Genomic DNA, 17,824 nt, shown 5'->3' with positions numbered 1-17,824 from the left:
GGTTTGCCCCGCTCATGGCGTGTGTGCTTTCTCAGTCTACACTGCTTGGGTTCCAGGTTGCTCTGCATGTGAACTGTCTAAAGCAGGCCCTGGCTTGCATGCACTTCCCAGGTCTAAGCTGCTCAGATTCAGGTTCTCAGGTACTCCCCAAAGGCATAGACTCGGTTGGGCCTGTGTTTTGTGCCCTTCCCAGGTCCGAGCAGCTCAGGCGACCAGGTACTTGGCTAGCGCACTCTCCTGAGGTGGTGCATTCATCTTATCACCTCCCTGGGCCTAGCCGCTCCATTTCCTGGGTGGCAGTGGGCGCATGTGTCTCTTCTGGGGAGCTGATCTCTGGCTGCAACCCTCCCAGCAGATGTCAACTGTCCAGAACCCCAGGAAGCCTTAGTTAGCAACCAGAAGCCTGCTTGCAGTTTGGTAGAGGATGCCATCTCTGGGGCCGTGTTTTGCCCCTTTGTGGCTCTGGTTGCTGCCCACCTGCTTCCCTGCCTCTGGCGGGGAATGGCCCGGTCCATAGCTGGCTAGCTGTCCTCTGGTATTCGCTCAGTCCTTTATTCTGTGAGCAGGCCCAGCAGTGCCTTAGGTTAGGGATTTTCGAAGGATAGTTCTCTCTCTCTCTCTCTCTTTTTGCTCTCTCTCTCTGGCCATCACATAGTTTAGGCTGCTATCTCACGTTAGCTCCCTCAGATTGCCCTCAGGGCATTCAGGCCCGGTCCTTACCCTAAGCAGTGAATCCGGCGCCTCCCTGTTCAGCCGCCACTTGCTGGTGGCTGACAGGAATGTCTGGGCTACTTCTCTGCTGGAAGTTACCATTAGGCGCATAATCTGTGGGTTTTGTTTATTTATTTATTTTTCCCTCCTGGTTATGTTGCCCTCTGAGATTCCAAAACTCCCCACAGACCCACCGGTGAGAGGGTTTCCTGGTGTTTGGAAACTTCTCTTTAAAGACTCCCTTTCTGGGACGGGTCTCTGTCCCTAACTCTTTTGTCTCTCTTTTTATCTTTTATATTTTGTCCTACCTCCTTTCGAAGACAATGGGCTGCCTTTCTGGGTGCCTGATGTTGTCTGCCCTCATTCAGACATTGTTTTGTGGAATTTTCTCAGCATTCAGATGTTCTTTTGATGAATTTGTGGGGGAGAAAGTGGTCTCCCCGTCCTATTCCTCTGCCATCTTAGGACCACCCCCCATGCTGGACATTTAGATTGCTTCTATTTGGTACTTTGGGTTTATACCTGTTATCCTCTGACTTAATGATTAATAGCATTTATTTCTTTATCTAAAAAGTGACCAGATTTGGGCAATAAAGAATATGGTCACCCTAATCATTAAGAATAAATGTGAAAACAGTCTTATAACTTAATTTTTATGTGTGCCATTAATATTTCCTTAGGATACACCTCTTTTTAAAAATTAGTTAATTTTAATTGGAGGATAAATACTTTTCTATATTGTGGTGGTTTCTGCTGTACATTGACATGAATCAGCCACGTGTGCACATGTGTCCCCCAATCCTGAACCCCTCTCCCACCTGCCTCCCCAGCTCATCCCTCTGGGTTGTCCCAGAGCACCGGCTTTGAGTACCGTGGTTCACTCATGTTGAAGTGAAATGAGTGAAATATACCTTTTAAAAATAGAATGTCTGACATAGAAACCTATGTGCCAACTTCACTCTGGCAAACAAAAATAAATTTGTGACTACCAGAATTTGGTGCTAAGAAGTTTCATCACCTTTTTCTCCTCAAATAATTGGAGTTTCAAAAACCTTGAACACTATTATACATGCAAATGTATAATATACATGGTTTTTTGTATGAATAAAAGTTTCTAGTATCTACTTCTTCAGATAGGCATTGAAGCCTGTGTATTCCTCTCTTAGAGAATAATTAATGTACTCTTTTAATATTAGTAATCCAAGAGCAAATTTATTGATTGAATTATATTTATTTAACATATTTTGGGGGCTTCCCCAACAACTCAGTGGTAAAGAATCTGCCTGCAGTGCCAGAGACACAGGAGACGTGAATTCAATCCCTGGGTTAGGAAGATCCCCTGGAGGGAGGGCATGGCAACCCACTCTAGTATTCTTGCTGGGAAAATCCCATGGACAAAGGAGCCTGGCAGTCTGCAGTCTATGAGGTCACAAAGAGTTGGACATGAGTGAAGTGACTGAGCATGCATACATGTATTTTGGAAATTTTTAATTTTGAAAAGTGTTTAATTTTTGGAAGCAGGTTGTTTCAGCTATTAAAAATGGTATCTCATCCTCCTCCATCCTCCCCAATATAGAATGTCTATGTCAGACAGCGTATACTTGTAAGATATTTGATGCATGTCGACAGATACCCTTCAGAAATGTTATAAGGAGCCTGTAAGTTTGGCTGTGACTAATCTACCCACTAAGTATGTTTCTAAATATGTACTTTCTGTTGACTTTGTTCAAAGTCATTTTGATATTTCACAAGTAGGAAAATGAGCATAGATATTGTAGAGCACGAGCTGTTAGGGAGCTGAGGGAGGAAGGGAGAAAATATAGAAAACTTTGCAGGTACATGGGGAATAGAGAGGTTATAACCCTACAGCTCTTTGGTGGTCAACCAACATGGCCTTGATGTCAATCACTGTTATCACAATAATGGTAGCTCCATTTACTGAGGGATGAACACTTTGAATAAAGTCTTTACTTATTCAAAGCAATTCTGCAAATAGAATTATTTTACTGGAGAGAGAATTGAAGCTCAGAGATCTGATAGTAAGCACACACAGCTGGTGAGCTGCAGAGCTGGAATTTGAACCCAGGTGTGACTACCTCTGACACCCAGTTTCCTTTCATTTGGCTGCACTTCTTCTTTTGGTTCTCTTATCTCCCTTACATTCTGGAATCCCACATTTTTTGCCAACAAACATTAAAGATGAAGGAGAGAGGTAGATAAAGGATGCTCAGGGTCCCCAACTCTCTCTGCTGGCAACCTTCTGCCTACAGTCCTTTCTAGGCAAACTCGGGAAACCCACTTTTTTGTGGACGGCCAGCAGACAACAACTTTTTAAATTAATTTTTTAATAGGCCAACAAAGAGGCAAGATCATAGGGAGAGAATGTGTGGAGGTCATTCTTTGGCCCCCTTCATTGAACAGCTCAGTTTTTCACTTGTTAGAGGACAAAGTGAGATTCTCTGTTCCTTTGAGAATCAGAATATTAGAAAATAATGATAGAGCAGACAGAACAGATGTCATCAAAATAAAAAAAATCAGATATGCCCTTGACAATCGCAAGCAAGCCATTTTTAGACTCACACTTAACAACAGGTTGAAGATTTGGAGCAGAGCATCAATTAGGTGGTGGAAATGGATTGATGCGAGGAGTAATATAACATTGACTTATTTCATTGCATTTTGATGGAATATCTCCCATGGAAAATTATCCTTCACTTACAGTCATTATCAAGTTAAATATTGTGTTAAAAAGGAACTACAGAGTTATCATGTGCAGAAAATGGGTGAAATGGGACCCTGAAATGGGGCAAAGTTGAAGGGAGGCACTAAAATGAAAGTCAGGTTATCTTTGAACACAATTCCTATCCAACTGCCTTCACTCCACTGCTCAACCTGAAATAAGAATACAGTACTCACAGCAGCGTCCCATCCATAGCTTGCTGTCCCAGGCTTTCCTCCTTACCTCATCAGGAAGTGCCCCTGCCCTGTAGGTTAAAGCTGGCATGACAGCATGCACGTCAAGGGCGACTGCCTTATTTAACCCCATGAAAATGACACACAGAGCAACAAGTCCATGCCAGGGGCAAGCTGGACATCTTTCTATACTGGATACTGATTCTTCTCTCAGTATTATTTTTCTTTAAACAATGGATCTGCCTTCATCTCCAGCAGTGTCACACGTAGTGGTCAGTGCTCACTCCCTTTCCCTGCCCATCTGCCTCTCTCTGCCTGGTTTAGTTGCTAGGTCATGTCTGACTTTTTGCAACCCCATGGACTGTAGCCTGCCAGGCTCCTCTGCCCATGGGATTTCCCTGGCAAGAATACTGGAGTGGGTTTCCATTTCCTTCTCCTGCAGGTTTGAACCTGCAGGTGGTCTCTTGCATTGCAGGCTGATTCTCTACCAACTGAGCCACCACCCAGCCTGGCAATTCACTAAGTCCAGATTTTAGTGTTTGACCTATGTCCTTTTCTCTCTCTAAGCCTTGTGGACTCAAGGATTTTTTTCTTCACTCCTCTTGTCCTAGTAATCACAGGTTTTCACACTCAGTGTGTGTCTGATGCCCATAAATGTTTCATTAACAAGATGTTTCTGGCATGCTTTTCTCTCTGAGATCCAGAATCACAGATCAGTCCTTATTTTCAGAAGTCATTGTTTTTCTTTCATGAAAGAGAGACTGGAGCCCAGACCTAGGGTAGCACAGGTACATGGTGGCGTCTGGGGACAGGCAGGGAGCTCCGGAGACAGCAAGACTTAGTTCTAGAATGGAACAGGATCTTTTATGCCAGGCATTCATTGTTAAAAATATTGACTATTATTTAGTTGGCTGCCTTCTTAGCTGTGGTGTGCAGGCTCTTTGCTGCAGTGTGCAGGCCTCTCTGTAGTTGCAGTGTACAGGCTCAGTAGCTGTGGCACACGGGTTTAGTTGCCCCACTGCATGTGGAATCTTAGTTCTAACCAGGGATTGAAGTCCTGTCCCTGCACTGGAAGCATGGGGTCTTAACCAGTGAGTCACCAGGGAAGTCCTTGTTTCTACATTTTTGATATGGTGATCATTTTACTAAGTTCCTTATCCAGATCTAAACCAAGAGCACCTCAATTTTTGTTCTCCTACCTTTATTTGAGCTGCCAGGTTTCTTCTGTTGCTTTTTACATACAATATGCCTCCAGCAGATTTGATAAGCTATACTATATATTGTCACATTAATCTATGTATTTTGGTTATCTATTACTATGTAACAGACCACCCTGAAACTCAGGGCCTTAAGACAAGCATAGTTTCTTATTTCTCATAGTTTCTCTGTATTATATTGCTGAAGGAGATGTTTGTCCAGGGGCAAGCACTGCAGCAAAGGGTCACAGGTCTCAGGTCCCAGCCTGTCCCAGCTTCATTCCAGGACCAGGTTGCCCTGCAGTCTTTGGCCCCTTGCGGCAAAAGATGTCATCAAAGGCTCCAAACTGTCACTGAGAATTCTAGCCCTGCATTCTCTCCCTAGGCATTGGGCTCACAAGCCTCAGAAAAGCCTGTGGTCCCTGGAGACCTGCTGCCTGGAACAAGAATAACAACTTTCCTGGTTTACTTTGCATAGAGGTGACTGTCAAGTTCTCCCACTGAATATACTGTCTGAGGAATCCAAATATGAATAGTATATCAGCTGACATTTTGTTAGTTGAAGGACCAGAGTGTAGGAGCTTTTCCTGACCTTGATAGGAATGTCTCCACTCAGCCTCATACACTTAACCTGGAGGAACTGAATATGTAATGGAGGCCCTGTATCCTGCCTGGGTTAATGGCCCATTTTCATTCCCTTAGGCAGCTCTCTAAAGCTAAAAGTGTACTTTTTAATACAGTTTCCCCTTCACCCATGATCACTGGTGTGTTGCACCAGCTATAGGCGTGTGGCTGGCTCCAGAGGCCAGTATTCCAGTGAATAAGCCTCTGGCCAATTGCAAGATGTTAACACGTCCCTGCGGCTGCGTGGTAAAGAGAATTCTGTGTCTTCCTTATGCAGCTGTTTAGCCGACTAGAAACCCTGACGATAGCTTTCCTGCATAAAAGTAAAAAATATTGGCTAAAGCACTTACAAATATTTCAAAAGGCATTGATGAGCTGGCAGAATGTAGAGACCACAGACTAAATGAAAGTGGGTATCACAGAGGTGTTGTGACCCCTGGCAGGCATTTGCTGGATTGGGTGAACTTGCATTGGTTTGTGTAGCTATGGGAGAAAGACAGAAAAGCCCCAAATGGGAAATTCAATTAATATGTTCAAAATGGAAATCTTATTGAAGGTTCTGACTCCCCGCAACATACATTATGTTAGGATCTCAAATAGCTATATCCTCAGAGTAAGGATGAAGTGGGAAAAAGCCCCAGGGAATGGCAAAGGACATTGGCTGTCTTCATTCCTAATTCTGAATGGAAGCGAAATATTCTCACATAAGAGTCCATACACCCAAATACCCTCATAAAGCTTATGGCCTGAAATCACACTGTATGGGTGGTTTGAAAAACCTCAGGTGGAAAATTCAGTTTTAAGTTGAAGTCTAGGTTGGTTGTGTCCTAGGGATGTGGGAACAGGAAACAGATCTTCTCTGCAGGAACTGACCTGTAATCCAGGCTTCAAGAAATTCTCCCAGATAATATTCTGGGATGGGGAGGTGGGGAGGAATGAATTTACACTTTGAAAAAAAGAGATAAAACCACATATGGAAACAAAGCAATGAGAGAGCCTGAAAAGTGACAGATAGCGAAAGCATATCCACAGTGATTTCAGACATTGGCATATAAGACATGGATTATAAAATAGTGAGCTTTAAGTAACAAACAAAGTGACACAGACGATAAGAAAGGGACATGTGATTTTAAATGATCAAGCAGATTTGGCAAAGAACCAAATAAAATTTTTTGAGGTGAAAGCGATTATAGTCAAAACTTCATTATTGTATTTAGCAGATTTAACAGCCAATTAAGCATAGCTGAAAAGAAGATAAGTCAGCTGAAATAAATTTAGAGAAGTTATCCATAATATAGTCCTGAGAGGCAAAGGAATGGAAGCATGGGAGATTAAGAGCCATGGAGAAGAGGGTGAGAACTTCAAGAGAATGTCAGGAAAAAGGCAATATTGAAAGAAGTAATAGCTGAGATGTTCCCAAACTGATTAAATTAAACGGATTCAGAAAACTCATTTGACCCAGGGATCAAATCCTAGTCTCCTGCACTGCAGGCAGATTCTTTACCATTTGAGCTACCAGGGAAGCCCCTGTTAAATCTCAAAAAGGTCAAATAAAAAAATCCACACCTCAACACCAGTGAAAATGTAACACCAAAGACAAATACAATACAAATATCTAGAGAAAAAAAAAAGTGTATACCTTTCTGAAAATTCACCCATTTTTAGTTGCTGTTTGCTTTCCATTTTGACCAGTAAGGAAACCGAATGGTCGGAAGATAAATTATTCCCCTCTTATGGATTCCTTGGTGGTGCTGATTTTGTCACTCAGTTGTATCCAACTCATTGCGACTCCATGGACTGTAGCCTGCCAGGATCCTCTGTCCATGGGCTTTTCCAGGCAAGAATACTGGAGTGGGTTACTATTTCCTTCTCCAGGGGATCTTCCCAACCCAGGGACTGAACCCACATCTCCTGCATTGCACATGGACTATTATTTAACACTGAGCTACCAGGGCAGCCCCATGAATTTCCTTGACTGTGTGGCTATATTCTTAATTTCCCCAAGGACTTTTAGATGGACATTTTAGAGAGCTCTATAGACTTCCCTTAGGATTGTCACTGTGGCATTGACTGGTTGAGGGACACAATTCAATGTGCAGGTGGACAGGAAAGAGGGGGGGGCATTTTTATTTGATCAATAATCATAAAATAAGAGGGCTATTGCCAGGTGGATCAAATCTTTGTTCTAATTCTTGTCATCCTTTTCTTGTATATGCATACTACAGTGCAAGCCATTTTACCATGTTCAGTTCAGTCGCTCAGTCATGTCTGACTCTTTGTGACCCCATGAACCGTAGCACGCCAGGCCTCCCTGTCCATCACCAACTCCCAGAGTCTACCTGAACCCATGTCCATACCATGTTAGGAGTGGTATTTATTTTGTCAGTGTTTAATATAAATGTAAACTAAATATGTAACTGGAAGCTGGAAAGTTACTTCAGAAGGTAGAAGAAGCAGAGACATAAATCCTTCTGGACACAGGCCCAGAGCTTGGAGGCAGAGGGGTCACTTTGCTAAGACTCCAAGGGAGAGTCTGTGGTGAGTCAGAGCTGCAAAGGCTTTCGTTCAGCTGAGAAGAGGCAGTGGAACTCATCCTCTCAAAGAAAGGAGAGACGTACAGACAAATGGAAGGTTGGAGGAGGAGGAGGCAGCCTGTTAATGCGTATATATGTTACCCAACCAAACTTGGGTCTGCTCCCTGGTCTGCAGTAAAGCCAGTCTACTGACACCAGATCATGGTGAAGAAAGTGCAGCATTTATTACAGGGACCAAGTGAGGAGAACAGGCAGCTCATGCTCCAAAGACCCACAGTCCCAACCGGCTTTCAGGGAGAATTAAAAGGCCAGTATGAGGGTGTGGGATCAGCTCGGGCACAATTCTCAGATTGGCTGGCATCAAGGTGAAGTTTCAAGCATCATCAACCAGTCTAGGGTCTGTGTTCCTGTGGTCATCAATTTTCATCTGGAAGGGATCTGCTTCCTGTAAAAACAGCTTAAGAATATGTGTCAGGCCTTTAGTTATACGTTTCAAGGAACCGTGAATTTGGAGATACTGCCGTGTGGTAGGTTTTTAGTCTGAATTGTTACCAGCCCCCCAGCCCAGGAGCTATTCTCTGTTTCTACATCTTCACATTTCCTAGTCATTAATGAGTCAGCCTTCTGGGACTCAAAGGAGGCCTGGAGACTTTTGCTTCAAATTACAGGGACATAGGGCCTTGTATACACTTTCATATACTTTTCTTTGCTTTAGCCTAGCATTGGAGGCAAACAGATGATGCAAAGGAAGGAAGGAAAGAGGATATTATAAGAGAAAACCCACTAGCAATGAAGTATTCTTCATACTATGTGAAATACATAGTATTATTTCAGTCCAATACATAGTTTTTAGTCCAAATCCTGCTTCTCCTTGAAAATTGCTTATCATAACCTCTACATTTTGACTGAGGGGGTTTATTTGATATTTAACATATATGTAATAGGTTTCTATTATATTCCAGGTACTCTTCCAGACAGCACTGGGTATAATAGTGAAAAAGATGGACAAAAATCCCTCCTTCACAGAGGAGAACCAGAGCACAGGCCAGTGGTATATAGAGACGGTCAGTGGCTGGTAGGTGCAATGGAGAAGAATGAAGTAGGGAAAATAGATTTGAATGCGAAGTGAAAGGAGGAATGGGGGGCTGTTTTTAGGATGTTCAGGGAGGCCTCAGAGGCAAGGTGAAAGGAGCAAAGGACTGCAAGAGGTGGGGGAGCCCCAGTCTCAAGGAAGTAGGTGGGTTTGGTTCATATCAGCCCACATAGCCAGTCCCTCCTTTGCCAAGAGGAAGCTGCCTGATGGTCAGCCTCCAGGTGTGTTGTGCTGGGGACCCCTCAAACATCCATCTCAGGGATAAACTGTGAGGCTGGAGGCTGGAAAGGCTCTGTGGAGGGCCACGGCCAGGGAAACCAGGCCTGTGAGCCGAATTCATAATTGGATGTCAGCTCAAGTGTAAACCACGGCTGCAAGGAACTCAAATTTGCGAGCCTTGAACCAGACTGAGCCCCAAATTAATCTTTTATTTCCCCCGATAAGCTGAGCACCGAACCAAGGATTTTTCAAAACAGCAACACCTAGCGAGCCAGTTTGAACCAGAACCAAGCCTATTCATTTTCTAAAAGTATTGAACTGGAACAATATGGGAATATTAAAGTATCTTTCAAACTAAACTAGAATTGAGCTGATCATTCACAAGTTCCAGCTCAAGATGGAAAAAAAAAATCTTCTTGGAGACAATTCTGCTTACATTGAATGTCTGGCTTGAAAGTGTGCCCACCTCACCACTAAATTATCCTGTCCCGTGACTTCTTTTTTAATGGTAATCTTGGGCTTAATTCATATGCTTAATTTTTCATCTGTACACTTTGTTGCCTACTTATTCCACATTTTCTTGACACTGAGAGCCACATTTTGCATTGCCCAGAGATCTTAATACAGTTCCTGGTGTGTGATAGGTGTGTGGGTGTGGATGTATGTAGTGGAGGAGGCAATGTGGGCTCCTTCAAACCAAGAGTTTGAAGTTTATTTTGCAAGCCAGAGGAAACTGTGGAATGATTTTAAACACAGGGTGGTGAGCTCAGATTTGAGTTTTTGGTGGTTCACGTTGTGGGACAGTGGTGTGGAGAAGGGGGCAAAAATGGAGGCAGGGGGATGGGTTAGGAAGTGACTGCAGTCAACTCGGTGAGATGTGATAAACAGCAGTGGGGGGCCCTGAAGTCAGAAACAGTCTGCATTCAGATCTTGGCTTTATCTCCTTGCTGTGTGACCTGGGGTAGGTCACGCAACTTCTCTGTGCCTCTGTCCTCTCCCCTGTGGGATGTAGAGGCTAATAATGTTGACTCTGACACTATACAATGTGCTTGTATAGTGTAGAACGTTTAGAACAGGGCTTGACAATAGTAAACAATTTTCATTAGTGGGGGTGGATAACAAGTCATAAATAGGAGACATGTATGGATGGTAGAATCAACATGATTGGATATAAGGAATAGTGAGGAGTTAACGATGAGTCCCAGTCCTCTTGCCTGGAGAATCCCATGGACAGAGAAGCCTGGTAGGCTGCAGTCCATGGGGTCGCTAAGAGTCAGACACGACTGAGTGACTTCACTTTCCCTTTTCACTTTCATGCATTGGAGAAGGAAATGGCAACCCACTCCAGTGTTCTTGCCTGGAGAATCCCAGGGATGGGGAGCCTGCTGGGCTGCCGTCTATGGGGTCGCACAGAGTCGGACACAACTGAAGTGATGTAACAGCAGCAGCAAGGATGAGTCTGAGGTTTCTAGTTTGGTCAGTTAAGTGGGTGGTGGCCACATGCCTGCAGGGAATTGGGGAAAAGAAGGAGGTTGGAAAGGCAAAATTTGAACGTGGTGAGTGGAGGGTACCTTTACCTCATAGGTCTAAATATCATCAGAGCAGTACAGGATGTAACTAGACACAGACCTGGGAGTCACTTGTGGAGATCCTGGTTGTGTCAGATTTTCTAGGGTGAGGAAGTAAAGTGAGAAGACAATATTTAAGGGCAGGTTGATATTTAAGAAGTTAATTTAAGAAGAGGAGACTACAGAACTGATACCTAAAGAGGTGGGAGGGAAACCAGGGACAAATAGAGATCACAGAGGCTCAAGTTGGGGAGGAGGGTGTGTGGTGGTATTCCAAGTGCAGAATGATCAACAGTAACAGATACACCACACACTCCTAATCAAATAAAGACAGAAAATGTTTCTGGTGGGAATATGGCTACATTGGCCCCATGACTAGTGTGATTACTCTTAAGGGAAAAGGATGACAGCGAGTTACAGAGGGCTGAGGAACTGCTGGGAGTTGGGGGAGTGGACAGAGTATGGGTGGGCCACTGTTTCAAGAATCTTGATCCTGATGAGGTAGGGCAGGATGCAGGCCCTCAGGGAGTTGCTTTCCCTGATTCAGTTTTGGGTTCTCTGGGTTTGGCCAGACTAGGGGACGTTACAGAAATGGTCCAAACCTTTACCTGGCCGATGCCTCATATCTTTCTAAAGGAGATCTTCTCTCAGATCAGATCAGTCGCTCAGTCGTGTCCGACTCCTTGTGACCCCATGAATCGCAGCACGCCAGGCCTCCCTGTCCATCATCAACTCCTGGAGTTCACTCAGACTCACGTCCATCGAGTCAGTGATGCCATCCAGCCATCTCATCCTCTGTCGTCCCCTTCTCCTCCTGCCCCCAATCCCTCCCAGCATCAGAGTCTTTTTCAATGAGTCAACTCTTTGCATGAGGTGGACAAAGTACTGGAGTTTCAGCTTTAGCATCATTCCTTCCAAAGAAATCCCAGGGCTGATCTCCTTCAGAATGGACTGGTTGGATCTCCTTGCAGTCCAAGGGACTCTCAAGAGTCTTCTCCAATACCACAGTTCAAAAGCATCAATTCTTTGGCGCTCAGCCTTCTTCACAGTCCAACTCTCACATCCATACATGACCACAGGAAAAACCATAGCCTTGACTAGATGAACCTTTGTTGCCAAAGTAATGTCTCTGCTTTTGAATATGCTATCTAGGTTGGTCATACTTTCCTTCCCAGGAGTAAGCGTCTTTTAATTTCATGGCTGCAGTCACCATCTGCAGTGCTCTAGAGCATCCTATCTCAATACCCCTCCTAGATTTTCTGTTGAATCAAGATGGCGTAACCATGTTTATTGTCTCTCTTTTCTAGTAAAACCCAAGGTCCACAAAGGCTGGCATCTTTCCTGTCTGTTCTGTTCTGTTTCCCCTTCACTAAGTCGTGCCAGGCATTATGTTGGCATTAACTCCTATTCCTCACTCTATTCCTCCATCACACAGGTCTCCAATGAGGGGACCCAGAGGAGAATGTCCCTCAGCCCTGAAGTCCAGGCATGATCTTCCCCAAGCAGTGGAATTGTTTCCATCACCTAGACACTGTGTTTTGTTTTGTAATTCCCCCTGGTGATGTCCCTCTCTTTGGTCACCAGAAAACAAAGTCAAATTTGCATCCCATTTGAGCAGATGATAGAACATTCAGGCACATCCTTTTTGTGTGAATTCATTCAGCACATCTCTAGTTTCAGCTTCTTTTTCCTCACTTTACTATTTCCCGGATTTCCTTCTTTCCTGATACTTTCTCACCCTGAGTGCACTTTTCCATGTTGCCTCAAATACTTTTTGAAACAAAGTAAGTATATCCATCAATAATGGAAAAGATGGGATGGTAACTAGAAGAGGCTGTGCAGGATGAATTTTTGAGAGTGAAGAGTGTGATAGGGGAGAGGCTGAGGGTACAGGTAGTGGGAGGGGATATGATCCACAGCTCTAATGAGTTTCCAGGAGATTTCAGCCTTGTTGGAGACAAGTCCAAAACATTAAGAAGAGAATGATCATATACCAAAGCCATGAAGAGGATGTCACCATGAATGGTTCTGGTGAGGAGGTACAGGGCTATCAGAAAGGAGCGGTCACCATCTGTGGATGGCATATTCTGGAAGACTTCATGGAAGAGTTGGGACAAATTCAGCCTTGAAGAAGAAATAGGATCTATTGATAAATACTGGAAATAAACCTCATGTTTGTTGAGAGAGTTGAGGATGGCAGGAACTGTTAAGCCAGGTGGCTGGACATCTGAATCAACCCGTGCCAGGAAGAGGGCACCAGCTAGGTGGGGACTGCAGTGGCCTGCAGAGGTCATGACCTCTATTTGGAACCCACCCCCCCCCCTCTGGAGTGGGGTGGGTGGTGTCCCTGCCAAGGTCAGAACAGGACAGGACCTCTCTTGCTTGGCTGCTTGACCTGCCTCTCCTGGTCAAGCTTTTTAAATCAGCCTATGCCTTCCTGCCCATTCCAGATTGCTTGCTTGGCTGACCTCAGTGTCAGCAGAGAGGCCAGGCTGGATTAAAATTCTACTTAAATTGCACAGAGCACACCATGCTTGCCGACTCATCAGCCAGCAGTAAATGGAACTTCTTGACAAGTTTTAAATTTCCTGCCAGGGAGCAGGTGGTGAGTTCCTCTGGAGAAGCAGTCTTGGAGAAGTTTTATCAGTGTTTGGCTACAGTGTGTGTTTTCTCTCTCTCCTCCTCTAGGCTTGCTCTTCCCTTACCATCCTTACCTCTCCCCTTCCCTCCTGCTTTGCGCCTCTTCCATCCCTACTCACTGAAAATTAATTTAGGGACCAGGCGAGGCTTTCTCTGTATAGCCTGCTGAGTTACTCATTGCTGCCTTTAAGATTCAAAGAGCAAACCTCTTTTTCAAGGTTCTTTTAATGAACCATTTCAGCCTCGGACTTTCAATTTTCGCCTCTGCCAGACAACAGCCATCGGGAAAGCCTGGGAAACTGGACTAGCTTGCAGAGACTCTCGGCCATTGGGCAGTGCGAGCAATGTAATTATTCCCCATTAGTGCTCTGTGAAGGCACAGATGGCGTCCTGATGCCATTTTGCCTGTCTCTTTCCCTTGCAGTGAAACATTCTGGTTTATGTCACTTCATTTCAGAAAAGAAGGGTTAAAGCCTGGCTCAGCATGCCTACCCATCTCTCCCACTGGACAGGTTCATATCAGAGTCCAGGGTTGTAAATTTCCTATACAGAGCCCATAATTACTTGTTATTTACCCGGGCATACGAAGATATGTGTTACCCTCCAGCAGGAAAATCTGTGTAATCAGAACTCCCTTTGCTGCTGCAGGATACAGGAAGAAAAAAAAAAGAGGAAAGAAAAAAAATGGGTTACCATAAAACAAAGGCAGTATCCTGAAAAATAACCCAGTGGTCATTTTATTAGTGATTATCAGCAAAGGAATTAAAACAGAAGGGCAGATGTCATCTAGGGAGTAGACTTTGGATCTTTGCCAGGCTCAGTCATCCTCTCTAACAAACCTTTTTTGCCTTCTCTCCACTGGTCCCGTCTGTTTGAGATTAGAAGTATTTCTGACATGCTGTGCAAATATATGCAAATTTGATGTGAGTTCTCATCAACTCCACTTTGCCAGGTGTGGCCGGGCTGCCGGTCTCCTGGAATCTCGGCAGTATGGTCTGTACTCTGGTGCCAGGAGCCATTAGGAGCCCTGATGAATCGAATTAGGGTGCCCTGACAGCTCCATGGGGGCCAGAGTCATTCCTGGGCTCCTAGGGTGTGGAATAGCACAAGGGAACATCAGAGACAGGAGGAAACAGGCTGACTTCCACCAGCTTTTAAGACATCTGTTTGGTTTCTGAGTTTTACTTTCATTTTTCTGCAGGCACTGTGAAAATTTGCTGTCCTGACAGGAACAATTATTTGATGATGTACTTATTCACGTATCTCTTTCAGAGCTGGTCTTACAAGCCAGTGATCACTGCTGAGATGTTCCAGAGGAACCCATCCTGATGTGTGTGGTTGGATGGAGAGAGGCCTGAGTGTGTGTGTGTGTGTGTGTGTGTGTGTATACATGTATATATACACATACTCACACATTCAGAGTGTTATCATCACAAAATCAATGTCTCATTCACATATAAATTCCAAGTAACCAATATTTGGCTCCTGAAATGTCCATCCTCAAGCGGTTGAACATTTTCCATGGTTTTCTTGAGCTTGTCATGGGTCTTCTTCCCCTCCTTTCCTCTGAGGTCTGTCTCTTCTCTCTTCACTCACCACCCTTGCCTGTTCCCTGTAGGCTGAATGTAAGAGGAAGAGGGGCTGTAGTTAGGTGTGAAAGGAAAAAAGGTGGGAAAACCAGGAGGAGAATGTTAAAAACTTATGTGACTACTACCACCTTCAAACACAACTCTTCTTTTAAAAAATTGTTTTTTAATTTTTATACAATGTTAAAGGTTACTTTTGATGGATAGTTATTATAAAAATTGGCGATAACCCACTTGCTGTATAGTATATCCTTATAGTTCATATGTAATAGTTTGTACCTCTTATTTCCTATCCTATTTTGTCCCTCCCCACTGGTAACCACTAGTTTGTTCTGTGAGTCTGCTTCTTTTTATTACATTCACTAGTTTGTTGTATTTTTTAGATCTTACATATAAGCAATGTCATACTATATTTCTCTGACTTATTTCACTGAGCATAATGCCCTCTAAGTATCCAACCATGTTGCTGCAGATGGCAAAATTTCATTCATTTTATAACTGAGTAGTCACACACACACAGAGTATTCCATTGTGTGTCATTATATATATGTGTGTGTGTGTGTGTGTATATACACACACACATACGTAAAATCATTATATACATATACAATCATTATATATTTATAAAATCATTATATATATATATATATATATGTAATCACATCTTCTTCATCCATTCATCTGTTGACAGACACTTAGGTTGCTTCCATATCTTGCCTATTGTAAATAATGCTGGTTTGATCTTTGGGGTGCATGTATCTTTGGGAATTAATGTTTTGTTTTTTTTTTTCAAATACATGTAGTGAGATTGCTGGATCATATGGTAGCTCTATTTTTAGTTTTTTGAGAAACTTCTGTCAGGGGAGTGTGATCTCCTCGGTTCTGTCTCATCTCAACAAAAATTTGAAGTGACGGACGTTAAAGCCTCGGCATGTCACAGCTCTCAGGAAGACTGTTACAGCTCTCGGGTCTCGAACAGACTATGTTAGAGCTCTTGGACAGTGTTACTGCTCAGTTTTATTTAGAAAATAACAGGGAAATACATCTTCAAGATGTGGGGGCATGCTGACCCAAAGATGCGAAGAGAAGAGAGAGCCCGGCCCTTGGGCTCCCCTTTTTACATGTTTTCTCCTCGCCCCGGGCCTGCCCTATGTAAATTGGGCTAGCCAGGAGTGCTGTTTGCCCACCTGAGGTCCCCACTCCGGTCCTCAGACCTTCCTTTGTTCTGTGTTCACAGGCTTTTCCCTTCCTTGTCTTTTAGCAACCGCCATTCTGAACTCTTGTTTCCTATTCTAACTACCTAACATTTCCATACTGTTTTCCACAGTGGCTGCACCAGCTTACATTCCCACCAACAGGGCACAAGGGTTCCCTTTGGTCTACACGCTCGCCAGTGTTTGTTATTTGTAGACCTTTTGGTGATGGCCATTCTGACAGGTGAAACACAACTCTTCTTAAATCAGCCCCAGTCGAGAGTAGAGGATCCTTTACTAGAGTCTGTATCTTACCTTTCTTGCTCATACATCATTATGCAAACAGTAAAAAGATGAATGTTGGGCTTTTTAAGGATGTTTATGTATTCATCATAAGTAATTAAGAGTCATAATTATTTCCCATTTGGAACAAGGCTCTAACATTCAACTGAGTATGCCACGATCTGGAGTGTATATGAATAAATTCCCATCGCTACTCATACTGAAGCTGCTCAGGTAAGAAGCAGCTCAAACAAACTATAACCCCTGCATTTGAAGTGTCTACCCTAATGACCTACTAATGGTTGTTGAGAAACAGATACCTCTTAAGTATCTGTTCCTCTGACACAGAAGGGAATGGCTTGAAGGGCTTCTTGGTATCCAGGGAATATATTAATAAAGATTCCTTTAAACCACACTCTGAGGGCTTCCCTGGTGGCTCAGTGGTAAAGAATCCACCTGCAATGCAGGAGTCACAGGAGTCATGGGATTGATCCCTGGGTTGGAAAGATCCCCTGAAGGAGAAAATGGCAACCCACTCCAGTACTTTTGCCTGGGAAATCCTTTGGGCAGAGGAGCTTGGCCGGCTACAGTCCATGAGGTTGCAGGAGTCGGACACGACTCAGCAACTAAGCAACAAAGCCACTCTCTGGTACATGGTAACATGTACCATGCATAGCTGGTACATGGATAACAATATTCCGGGTCCCTGAAATAGACTTCAGCCTGACTTTATCATTGGAGCTGCTTCTCTTAGGCTCACTCTTCAATTGTAGGTGAAAATTTTAAACTGATGTGTGATTCTTTAGCCACAGAGAGTTTAAAACCGTGATTTGTTTCCTTTACTGTGGTATCTAAATGTGGTATCTAATTTCATGTGCTTCCTGATTGGCAACAAAATGTCCCTCAGCGGAACTTTGGTTTTGGGTTTTCATTACTTGTGAAAGAATGAGCAAGTCACTCCCAGCTGTTGGGCCCTTGGCCTCTCAGACCCCGCAGGACTCCTGAAGCCCAGGGTGGCAACTGCTGGTCTTTCAGGTACTCAAATTCTCCTTGGGCTTGAAACCTCAAGAGAGACCAGTTATCTCCACCAGCTGTGAAATGCTCTTCCTGTGGGTGCTCTTAGAAGACCCAATTTCTGCCAATTGACTTGACAAAGGTTCCCCTCAGTCTAACTTTGAGATTCTCTCACCCTTCTCAGTTTTGGCTCTGGTAAGGCCATTTTGTGTGGCATATTTTTTATGTGTTTCCAGGCAAAAACAACCACA

General features: G+C 43.9%; 1 protein-coding gene across 10 annotated transcripts in view; it reads left to right on the top strand.

The window, feature by feature from the left end:
- The window catches only part of GPR39 (G protein-coupled receptor 39), a 205,859-nt gene that overhangs the window by 86,157 nt on the left and 101,878 nt on the right, over positions 1-17,824 (top strand). The gene's annotated exons all lie outside the window — the stretch shown is intronic.

This window comes from Bubalus kerabau, chromosome 3 (genome assembly GCF_029407905.1).
Source record: "Bubalus kerabau isolate K-KA32 ecotype Philippines breed swamp buffalo chromosome 3, PCC_UOA_SB_1v2, whole genome shotgun sequence".
Lineage (NCBI taxonomy): Eukaryota > Metazoa > Chordata > Mammalia > Artiodactyla > Bovidae > Bubalus > Bubalus kerabau.
The sequence above is the reverse complement of the archived record's forward strand: the minus strand, read 5'-3'. Positions and strand labels throughout refer to the sequence as shown.